Consider the following 11,479-nt stretch of genomic DNA (forward strand, 5'->3'; position numbering starts at 1 on the left):
AACAATGTTGTTCCCAATTCACAGAAGGGGAAGCTAAGAGCCAGAAAGGTCAATTCACTTGCTTGGGGCCACACAGTCACAAGCTCCCAAACTTCTAGACTTTTCTTTCCTCTGCCCTCTTGATACTGACCTGAAGTACCTTGTCCCCTCTGTAGAGCCCCACAAACTAACTCTACAGACCTCAAAGGAGGTGACCTTCAGGGAACTTTTTTTTTCCCCCACATCCCACTGGCACTTCAGAGTTACTGTGTTCAAAACTGAACTTGCCATCTTCCCTCCACCCTCATCTCATACCACACCAGGAATCTGCCCCATTCATGACCATCACTGGGCAACCACCACCTTCAGAGACAGCCTGACTCTTCCTCTCTAGGACAATCCCATTCCAGTCAGCCTACACTCTGTCAGCCTCTGGGCTAACTCTCCCTCTAGTCTATCTTCCCTCCTTCCCTTTTGACCACTAACCTGGGGACACATCTTTGCTGCTCTCCCTCCCCATCTTCTCCCCCCACCCATTGATCTGGTTAAGCTATGTCCAATAGGATCTAATCTCCTTTTGCTAGACTATGGCTTGTTTCTTATTGCTCTTCAGGAGCAACCTTTGCATGCCTACCTTGGATACTAAACAGAGTGTCACTTCTCTCATCCACCATGTCTACCCTGTGTTTACTTATGCTGTTTTCTGTCCCTGGAATACCCTCTTTTCCCCCATGCTGGGTTGGGGTTCCCTCCTCTGCATTCGCATAACACCATTGGCACCACTTGCCTGTGGAACTCACCATCCAGAGCTTCAGGTTTTAGAGGGCACTGACAAGGCCTGCAGACCTCTTTGCCAAGGGCCAATTATAGCACCATGATTGAAGGTGAGATGGCAAAGATGGAATCATTCATTCGTTTATGGTATCCGTGGCCAGGTATGTATGTTGATGGCTTCGTACTTGCTGAGGGTCATCTGGTCAATGTCCATATAGAATATCAAAGAGTAAGGCTGTGCTGGGAGTATAGACAGTTGCCATGCTACCAGAATGAGAAATTCAGGGAGAAAATCTAAAATTTCCCATCAGCAAAGCCCCTTGTTTTTCTATGAGTGATTCTTCTCTCAGTCTGGGCAGGGGTGTGGAGCTGCTTTGTAGAATCTGCAAATTTTCCTGGTATAAATACTACCCCCCCACCATGGTCAATTTCCAGTCACCAAGAACTTAGCACCCAGCTCTAAAAAAATTCTGGAAAACTTAAAATTTGGCTCTGACACAACACGTCCTCCTAGGTTTCCTTTATCTCAATCTGTGAGGATATGAAGTGGGGAGTGTGGTGGGTTCCTCTAAACTGCCTGAAATCAAACACACCTGCTCACCAAACAGAAGCAAGCCTGAGAGCCTGCAGTCCTAGGTGCTGGAGAGACTGAGTTGGGAGGATTGAGACCAGCCAGGGAAAAATCTCATGACACCCATTTTAACCACTATAAGGTTGAGCATGGCGGTTTACACCTGTTATCCTAGCTAGGTAGGAAGGATAAATAGGAGGAGCAAGGTCCAGGCTGGCCTGGGTATAAACATGAGACCCTATTTGAAAAATATCTAAAGCAAAAAGGGCTGGGGGGAGTGGAGAGAGGTTTGGGGGAGAGACTAAAGTGGTAGAGCACCTGCCTAGTAAGAGCAAGACACTGACCTCACACCCCAGTTCTGCCAGAAAGAAGCAGCAAGCATGACAGGTAACAAAAAGTTCTGTGAGACTCTGACCTCTGCTCCTCTCAGACAGAGACATCTGAGAAGGTAAAGGACACTGTAAGGCCTGAACCTGAATTGGAGAGGATGAGGAGCTCAAAGGAGATGAGTTAGTGTGGTTCACTCTCAGGATATAGTGCCAGGGGATATCTGTCAGGGCAGGGATGGAGAACTCATCAAAGTAGACCAGCTAAATAAGCTGCTTCATCATTCTCGAGACCAGACTTCTCTGTAGTATAAACCTGGCCATTGTCCAGAGGTCGCTCCCTACCTCCCCACTAGACCATCCCCATCTGACCATTAAAAGGTCAGCATTGCCTGGTGCTGGTGGCTCATGCCTTTAATTCTAGCTACTTAAAAGGCAGAGATCAGGAAGATTGTGGTTCAAAGCCAGCTTGGGCAAATAGTTAGAGAGACCTTATTTTGAAAATACCCAACACAAAACAGGGCTGGCAGAGTGGCTCAAGTGACAAAGCGCCCGCATTGCAAGCATGAAGCCCTGAGTTCAAACCCCAGTACTATTGGGAAAAAAAAAAAAAAGGTCAGCACTGCCAGGTGTGGTGCGGTGCAACCCTGTTCCCAGGCTGAGGCAGGAGGATTTTGAGTTTGAGACCACTGGGTTTACATAGGAAGATCCTGCCTCAATAAATAAATAAATAAATAAATAAAAAAGGTTAGCAGTGGTATGGGGAGGCATCCTCCAGGCTCCCTCTGTCCTGACTGAGTCCTGTTTCCAGGCCCTCATGGACTCTCTAGCTTTAGCCCAAGGGATGGGGCGGGGGAGGGGAGGGCTGTCCTAGCTTCTGGTGTCCCACCTGCAGCCCTCCTGTTTGTTGCTTTGCCTCTGTTGTGGTCCCCAGCCAGAACAGGGCAGGTCCCTGACAAGGGAAACACAGAGTCACATTGTGACGTTCATGGGCCCTAGGCTCCTTTAGCTTTCCGGGCCCTTCCATTTATAATAACATAAAATAGAAAATTTACAACAGGATTGATATGAAGATTAGTATAATCCAGGTCGGATTTAGTGGTATGTATTATTATTATGGGTTCTTTTTCTTTCTTTTTAATTTTTTTTTCAAATTTTATTTTATTGTTTTTACATATACTTGCATGTGTATACATTATTTGGGCCACTGCCCTCCCTTCCCCACAATATTTTTCGTTTTTGAGACAGGGTATTGCTCATAGCCCAGGCAGACCTCAAACTCACCATCTTCCTGCCTCAACCTTCAAAGTGCTGATATCGCAGACATGAATTGACACATTGGCTTTTATAGTTATTTTTATCTTTTGATTTAAAAATAAATTAAAATGAATTTTTTCCTTTTTAGTGCTGGGGATCAATCCCAGGCCTTGTGTATGCTAGGCAAGTGATCTACCCATGAACTACATTCTCTGCCCAAAATGGAAACATTTTTGTGGGGCTCTAAAGGAATCATGTCTGTAAACACTATGCCTATTGTGCCAAATGGATAAGTTGTCCCTGGGGAGATGGAATTTAAGGCAGCAGCACCACCACACAGCACAGGTGCTCTCTGGCAATGCTGGGTGCTGTCCCAAGGTTGCCCACATTGGCCATCTGTGGCTTCTGTAAGGCAAGTGGGAGGGTGATTAGGGGCCACTGAAGCACTAACTCAGAGCATCTGGGTCCTACTGTCTTGACCAGCAGCTGGATAGAATCTGGGGTTTGCTTGGGGTACCTGGTCTCCTTTTCATTGTTTCTGTTGAATCTGATTTCTATGTAATGGGATTTTGTTAAAATCACACTCTTACCTTTTAATTTTTGTTAGTGACACTAACAGCTAACTATTACATAGCACTTGTTCTCTGCTATCACAGACAAGGAAACCAAGACCCAGAGATGAGTGTGGTGGGCATAGCTATAATTCTAGCACTCTGGAGGTTGAGGGTTGAGGCAGAAGGATCAAGAGTTCCAGGCAAGCTTGGGCTGCATACCTGTCACAAACAAACAAACAAACAAACACCAAAAAAAAATGATAGGTTTTCCTGACAAGGTAAATAAGAGAGATGTTGACCACACAATTTCAAGTAGTATTGCAAAGACTGGATTTTATTTTATTTTTTTGGTACTGGGGTTTGGATTTAGGGCCTCATGCTTGCTAGGTAAGCACTCTACCACTTGAGCCACTCCACCAGCAACTGGATAATTAAAAAAAAAAATCTTTTAGCTGGGCACTGGTGGCTCACACCTATGATCCTAGCTACTCAGGAGGCAGTGATCAGGATGATCCGTGTATTGAAGCCAGCCTGGGCAAATAGTTTGCAAGATCCTATCTCTAAAAACCCATCACAAAAAAGGGTTGGTGGAGGCCCTTTTGTGGTGGACACAAAAAGGGTCTTTTAGGGATAGGAGTATGGCTCAATGGTAGAAGGCTTGTCTGGCAAGCACAGGGTCTTGAGTTCCTCCTCAGTACCACCAAAAAAACAAAAACAGAAACACCCCAACCAACAACAAACATCACCCTCCAAAACCCCAAATGCCTTTCATTTAGAAATGACTTCAAATTTACACAAAGTTGCAGTTTTTTAAAACAAAGAACATCTGTAGTCCCATTACCTAGGCCCAACTATCATTTCATTCCATTTGCTTTATACATTACTGTCTCTAAACATACATACACACACACACACACACACACACACACACACATCCACACATGAAAACACACAGATACATTTTTTTTCCAGAGCAATTTGTGGGAGAGTCAGATACATCATATAGCTATTTGCCCTTAAATAATTTCATGTGTAAATTTTTGTTTTTTGGTGGTACTAGGAGAATGAACTCAGGCATTCTACCACTTGAGCCATTCTATCATCCCTTGTTTTGCATTTTTACTTATTTTTATTTTTACTTATTTATTTTGTGGTACTGGGGTTTGAATCCAGGGCTTCACACTTGCTAGGTGGGTACTCTACCACTTGAGCCACTCTGCCAGCCATTTTTTGTGTTGAGTATTCTCGAGGTAGCGTCTTGTGAAGTATTTGCATAGGCTGGCCTTGAACATCAATCCTCCCGATTTCTGCCTCCTAAGTAGCTAACTTACAAGCATGAGCCACTGGTACCCTGCCTCAGCCCACCAAAAAACCCCAAAAAGTTATTGAAATTAATCTCACTTTTTAAGAACTTTTTTTTTTTGAGGTGACTATTAGGAAATTTAAAACTAGATAGGGGTTGTCACTATGGCTCGCTCTTCCAGTTCTGGGCTCAACGCCCGCTGCAGGGCCTTTCTGAGTTCCTGGGAAAGGTTTCCCAAAGGAACCTGATGTACCTGGAGGGCATTCTGTCTTTACTGGTCACGGGGTCCAATCTATCACATTGTGTGTTTCTGCCATGGGTTCCTACATACAGAATGGCTTCTTTTTTTTTTTTTTTTTTTAGCTCCTGTGCCCTAGCCACCTATGAACCTTCCTCATGTAGAGAGGAAGGTAAGGACATGATCATATTTTGATGCGTAGAAGTAAAGAAGCATGCATACCTCACAATCACAGGCCTGCGGAGGCTTGGGTTTTCTTTCCTGCCAAAACAAAGATAAGTCTAATAACTTTATTTATTTATTTGGTTGTATTGGGGTTTGAACTTGGGACCTCACACTTGCTTGGCAGGTGCTCTACCACTTGAGCCACTCTGTCAGCCCTGTTTTTGTGTTGGACATTTTTGAGATAGAGTCTTCTCTCTCTCTCTCTTTTTTTTGCTCAATCTGGTGTGAAACCATGATCCTAGTGATCTCTGTCTCCTGACTAGCTCATGGCCTCTAATGACTTTTTTTTTTTTTTGTGGTACTGGGGTTTGAATTCAGGGTCTACACCGTCAGCCACTCCACCAGCCCAATTTTTTGTAATAGATTTTTTTGAGATAGGGTCTCAAAAGCCAGCCTGGGCTGGCTTTGAACCGTGATCCTTCTGATCTCTGCCTCTTGAGTAGCTAGGATTACAGGTGTGAGCCACCAGCGCCCAGGCGCCCCAAATGACTTTAAAAACCATTTTGTGTTTTCAGTTTTATGTTTGCAACTGAACTGCTTGTACATAATTTGTTCCAACCAGTTTGAGGCATCATTTCTTCACTGATTTCAGATGTTATATTTTCATATATTACAACTGTATTGTCCTTACTTCAAACCATTCAGACCATTCACTAATCCATTTTTCTTCCTCTGCTGTATGAACTTTAGATAAGGACAACCTGTGATTGACCTAATTGCCTGAGCAAGGGCAAAAACTCACTCTCTATTGTTTTAAGCTATTGAAATTTTTTGAGGATGTATGTTTTCAGAGCATAAGCCAGCTTGTCTTACGTGATAATGATCCTTTTTCCATATCACTTTGAGAGATCTCAGTGTAAATTCTAGATGTCCGGTCACTCTAGGTTTTCATTGTCATTCCTACTGCAGGCATTTATTGAGTCTGTGCTTAAATGAAACTGCTCTGAAACTGGAGAGTTGGATTCTAGCCATGGCTCTGCCAGTTGGGAGGTCAGCTTAGTTAATGATCTAGCCTCCTAGTTCTCAATTCCCTCTTGTGAGATGGAAGTAACAGCAACATTCATCTCACGGCTTTGTCATGAAGATTACTCAAGCAGCAGCCTCAGCACCGTGCCTGGCACATAGTACATCCTTAATCATACTTAGCTACTGTTACTTGTAGTACTGGGAGAATTTCTGTATAGGCTAAGTCATGCTGAGTAACAAATGACTCTTATATCTCAGTAGCAATCTAACAACAGCAGTCTAACCTTGTCTTTAACCCTAATTTATGGGTTAGCTTTGGCTCTGCTTCATGTCCTTTTAGTCTATGACCAAAGGTGAAAGAACAGACCCTCTGTGGGAAAAGTAGCTCTTAGTGAGAGAGGGAGCAGAGCAAGAGAGATTGTAGGTCCTGCAGTGGCTGTTTTAAAGTAGCTGTTCAGTAGAGGGACAGGACTAGGGATATAGCTCAGTGGCAGACCACTTGTCTAGTATGTGCGAGGCCCTGGGTTTGATTGCTGGCAAATCTTCCACTTCTCCCAAAAAGGGAACATGTCATTTCCACTCATGTTTCATTGACTGGGACAAGTCATATGGTTGTGCCTGTTGTTATTAAGTGGGAAAGTATAACATTTCTGCAGAGAGGAAAGGTGAACAATTGACTTAAATTGCTAGAATTACCAAGATGGCTGTAGAATGGTATTAAGCACTGCTAGGGATAGGTAGTTAGGGAAATCTTGGAGAACACAGGAGGATGAGATGTCAGGCCAGGACCATAAGAACATGAAATTGGGGCCTTTCTTTCTATTCCAGCTTTAACAGATTGATGAGAGCAAATTGACATAATTTCAGGATTAGAATTTTTCTTCAACCTGCTTCATGCTTAAAAAAATGTTGAAGGGAGCCTACCTTCTGGACTTGGTATTCTGTTCCATCTGTAATCTGCTCTTAGGCAGAGGGTGCTTAGAGGTCCAGCCTCCAATAAAACCTTGGGCACCTGATTGTTTTTCCTTTTTTGGCCAGTACTGGGGTTTGAACTTAGGACCATGCACTTGCTGGGCAGGTGCTCTACCACTTGAGCCATGCTCTCAACCTGGGCAGCTGATTTTTTAATAGCCTTCTCTGAGCAGAAACATGGCATGCATGTTACTGTTCTTTTCATTGCTGGAACAGGATCACATTTAGTGTGTCCCCGTATGGGAGGAAGAGGGTAGGGTAACTGCTACCCTGAGACCTACGTACCTGCTGGTGAGGTCCTGGAGTGTGCCTATCATCCAACAGCTCTTGCTTTTCCGATGGGCTTCTTTGCCTTCCTGAAGGATTTCTGTGCTTGGGATTGGACATATGTCAGGGGAGGGAGTCACACCCAAGAATCAGGGCTCACAGAGGATCCTTTGCTTCAGCTGTGTGAGGTTACTATGTACCTCAGTTTTCCTGCCTGCTCAGGGGGATCAGAACTTCCTCTGTCCCTCTCTGACATGCACAGGCTCAGACAGTCTGTCTCACAGAACAGACTGAGGAGCCACCTCTTTGCCTTGTGCACTGCTTAGGTCTGGCTCTTGGGAGTGGCCAAGTGTGGTACTCATTTTTCCCTCTAAAACTTTAGAACCTGAAATGGTAAGATTGCTTGGCTTTTCTCCCCCCCACATCTCCTGGGTTTCACATTCAGAAAACCTTGGAAAATTACCTGAAAGCTCTCAAACATGATCCCTTCCCCCTGCCTTTTTGTTGTTGATGTTGTTGAGGTACTGGGGCTTGAACTTGGTCTTGCCTTGTTAGGCAAGTGCTTTATTGCTTGAGCCAGGTCCCCAGTGTTTTTGCCTTCAGTTTGCTTTTCATATAGAGTTTTGATCTTTTGCCTTGGCTGGCCTTGGACTAGGATACTCCTATTTCTGCCTTCAGAGTAACTGAAACCATAGGTATGCTCCACCATGCCTGACTTGTTTTTGAAATAGGGTCTCACTGCCTTTTGCTTAGGCATGATCCTCCCCATCTTTGCCTTCAGAGTAGCTTGGATCTTCAGAGGCAAAGATATATTACTATATCTGACCATCCTATATTTTAATTTAAAATGCCTGCTGAGCCAGATGCTGGTGGCTCACGCCTGTAATCCTAGCTACTTAGGAGGCAGAGATCAGGAGGATCGTGGTTTGAAGAACCAACAAATAGTTCTGCAAAACCTTTTCTCAAAAAACCTTTCACTAAAAATGGGCTGGTGGAGTAGCTCAAGGTGTAGGCCCTGAGTCCAAACTCCAGAAAGCAATGTTTTACTGTGCCAGCACAGACTCAGCAGACTCATATCCAAAGGCTGAGCCCTGAGAACAAAGGGGTCTCTCTTTATATACACTTGCAAGCAGGTTATAGAAGCAAAAAGCAAGGTTTAATCCATACATGGTTATATTTAATTTTATTTGCTACTTTACCCTAGCGCTATGTGACTTTTCCCCTGCTCAGTGCTACATGACCTTCCTCATGTTCAGATTTCTCAGGTTTTATCTCTCTGCTATGCCATTCCTACCTCCCTGCTACTCTCTCAGGACTCAGACCTAGACTGTTTTCTTCTGATCCTCCTCCCTGCTACACTGCAAAAAAGAAAGAAAGAAAGTCTGATAAAAAAAATCGAGCTTAAAAATTAGGCCTTGTGGCTTATTATTTATTACTGAGGATAAGTGGAAAGGGGTGAAATGCTTCTGTCAAAGAGCTCAGAAACTGTCCACTAAGCTAATGTTTTGACTAATGATCATTTTGGGTTTCCTATGATGGCAGAGTGCCAGGAAAAGAAAGCTTGTTTTTTTTTTTGTTTGTTTGTTTTTTGAGAAAGGAAGTAAAGGCTTATTAATTTTGCCAGATAAAAATGAGGACAGTAATGATCTTTTGTGTAAAAAAAAAACCCCACAAAAAGCAAACCCTACTGTTCTAGTTCCAAGTACTAGGGAAGGTTGGGCTTTTACAGGAAAGCCTTGGAGCATAGGCTTCCAGATAAACCTGCTGAGGCATGGCTTTGGGCCTGATGGTGGCCTTGGGTTTACTTAGTTTCCCCCTGTGCTGATGTGAGTCTCAGGAGTTGTATCCTTTGTTCTTCTGGACATTCCTTCATTCGCTGACGTGGCAGAGTTCCTTTCATTCCCACGGTCAACAAGATAAGAAGAGGAGTGTGATGACCTTGACTGTGATGAACTTGTGTTGAGCCAACACAACAGCGAAAGAAGCATGTCTCCATCGCCACCTTCTCATCTCATGCCCAAAACCAAATGTGTTCAAGGAGGTGGTAGGGAAAGCTACCTTCTGTGGTGTTTATATTATAAATATCTTTTTTGATTTACTTTAACCAGACATCCATGATCCTACATTTGGAAGAAGCCCAGCTACCTCACATTGAGTGAGCTTGCATTCTTGTGTAGATAATTGACCCTGATTATGAGTTCCTGATGTTGTTGCTCCCCAAGAAGGAAGGACAAGTACATCTTCACCCAGGGAATTCTCTGACATGCTTCAATACCCTGGGGTAACCATCTAAGAGCACTTGTAGCCATTGCAGCACTTCACAAGGGCAAAGCAGTTAAAGAAGAATCTGTTACGGGGGACATATGAAATGCCCCTCACAGGCTCATTTGTTTAAGACCTGATTCCTAGCTGGTGGTGCTATTAAGAGGTGATTGGATCATGAGTTCATAGCTGAATGGACTATTAAGAGTTGGGACCAAGTTGGAGGAACTAGGTTACTGGGATGTGCTTTGAGGGGTGTAGCTTATCCCTAACCCTCTTCCTCTTTGATTACAGGATGGCATGAGATGAGCACTTTTCCTGCATCATGCCCTTCTGCTAAGAGGTACTGCCTTACCACAGGTCCAGAAACATGAGGCCAAGTGACCATGAACCCGAACCTCTGAAACCATGAGCCAAAATAAATCTTCCTCCTTTGGGTTGTTTTTCTTGGAGATGTTGTCACAGTGACAGAAAAGCTGACTAACATAGATGCTGACCCCATAGAGATGAATAAGTAGCTTAGACATGTCAATGTTGACTCAGGGTGAGAGAATTATAATATGGTTTGTAAAGGAGATAGATAATAAGACTCAATTATGACCTTGGGGCTGGTTGCAGTACAGGGGAATGTGGTTTTTACCATTGATTCACTTATTTTGAGTCTTAGAGATTTCACAGCGTTGGGTACCTTTTATTGTCCATCTCATATCCTCCTGGCCTATATTCTTAATGACCATTGCTATATCCAGGTAAAATCAGCTTGTCACTCAGCTGCATTGTTTTTCCTGTGTTCCTCTGAGGAGCTTATTTGCTGATGCAGTTTGGGAAACATGAAGAAGCCCCTCAGCCCTTTCTGGCAATATGCAAACTAGAATGGCAAAAGAGTTAAGTGATAACCTGGTGATAACAGGTGACGCAAACTGGTGGAGCCAATACCCAGCCTCCCAGTCCCTGAAGGGAGGCAGAGGATCTAGATTAAGGCCCACTTGTCCACAGTGGTAACCAGCTAAATACCTCATTCTTAGGTCAGCTTTCCTTCTCCCTTCTTTTACTCTCCCAGTTCCTCCAACAATTTTTTTTGAGGTACTTGAACTCAGGGCCTTCACCTTGAGCCACTCCACCAGCCCTATTTTTGTGAAGGATTTTTCGAGAGAAGGTTTTACGGAACTATTTGTCTGGGCTGGCTTTGAACTGAGATCCTCCTGATCTCTGCCTCCTGAGTAGCTAGGATTATAGGCATGAGCCACTGGTGCGGTTCCCCTAGCTCTTGTTTTCTGAGATCACTTCCCAAAATGAACGACCTGCACACAAGTCTCCATCTCATGCTCTGCTGTTGGAAGGAACTGAAGTATAGGCACACGAGTTACAAGAGAGACAAGCAGATAAGCATAAGCTTGTGTCTCATGGGACCATTAAACCAAAAGGAGATCCTTCTCTTTCTCTTCCTTTCCCTCCTCTTTCTCTTCTTTCCTAGAGCTCAAATCCAAGGCCTCACACGTGTTAGGCAAGCACTCTACCACTGAGCTACATCCCATTCTCCCAGTTATCTTCTTTCCTGTATCTTTACCCTATTCTCTCTTTTGGCAAAGAACTATAGCCTATAAATAAATTCGTATTTCACTAGTCCGTCAACATGTCCATTGGCTCTTGAATTTCTCTAAACCCGATCTATTTCTCCTTAAGTCATAATCAGACTTAAGTGAACAACCTATCCTCATTGTCCTCATTTCCTCAAATCCAAGTTCTTCATTTTCTTAATTTTTCATTTAAAGAATCATCTAAAAA

This window comes from Castor canadensis, chromosome 17 (genome assembly GCF_047511655.1).
Source record: "Castor canadensis chromosome 17, mCasCan1.hap1v2, whole genome shotgun sequence".
Classification (NCBI taxonomy): Eukaryota; Metazoa; Chordata; class Mammalia; order Rodentia; family Castoridae; genus Castor; species Castor canadensis.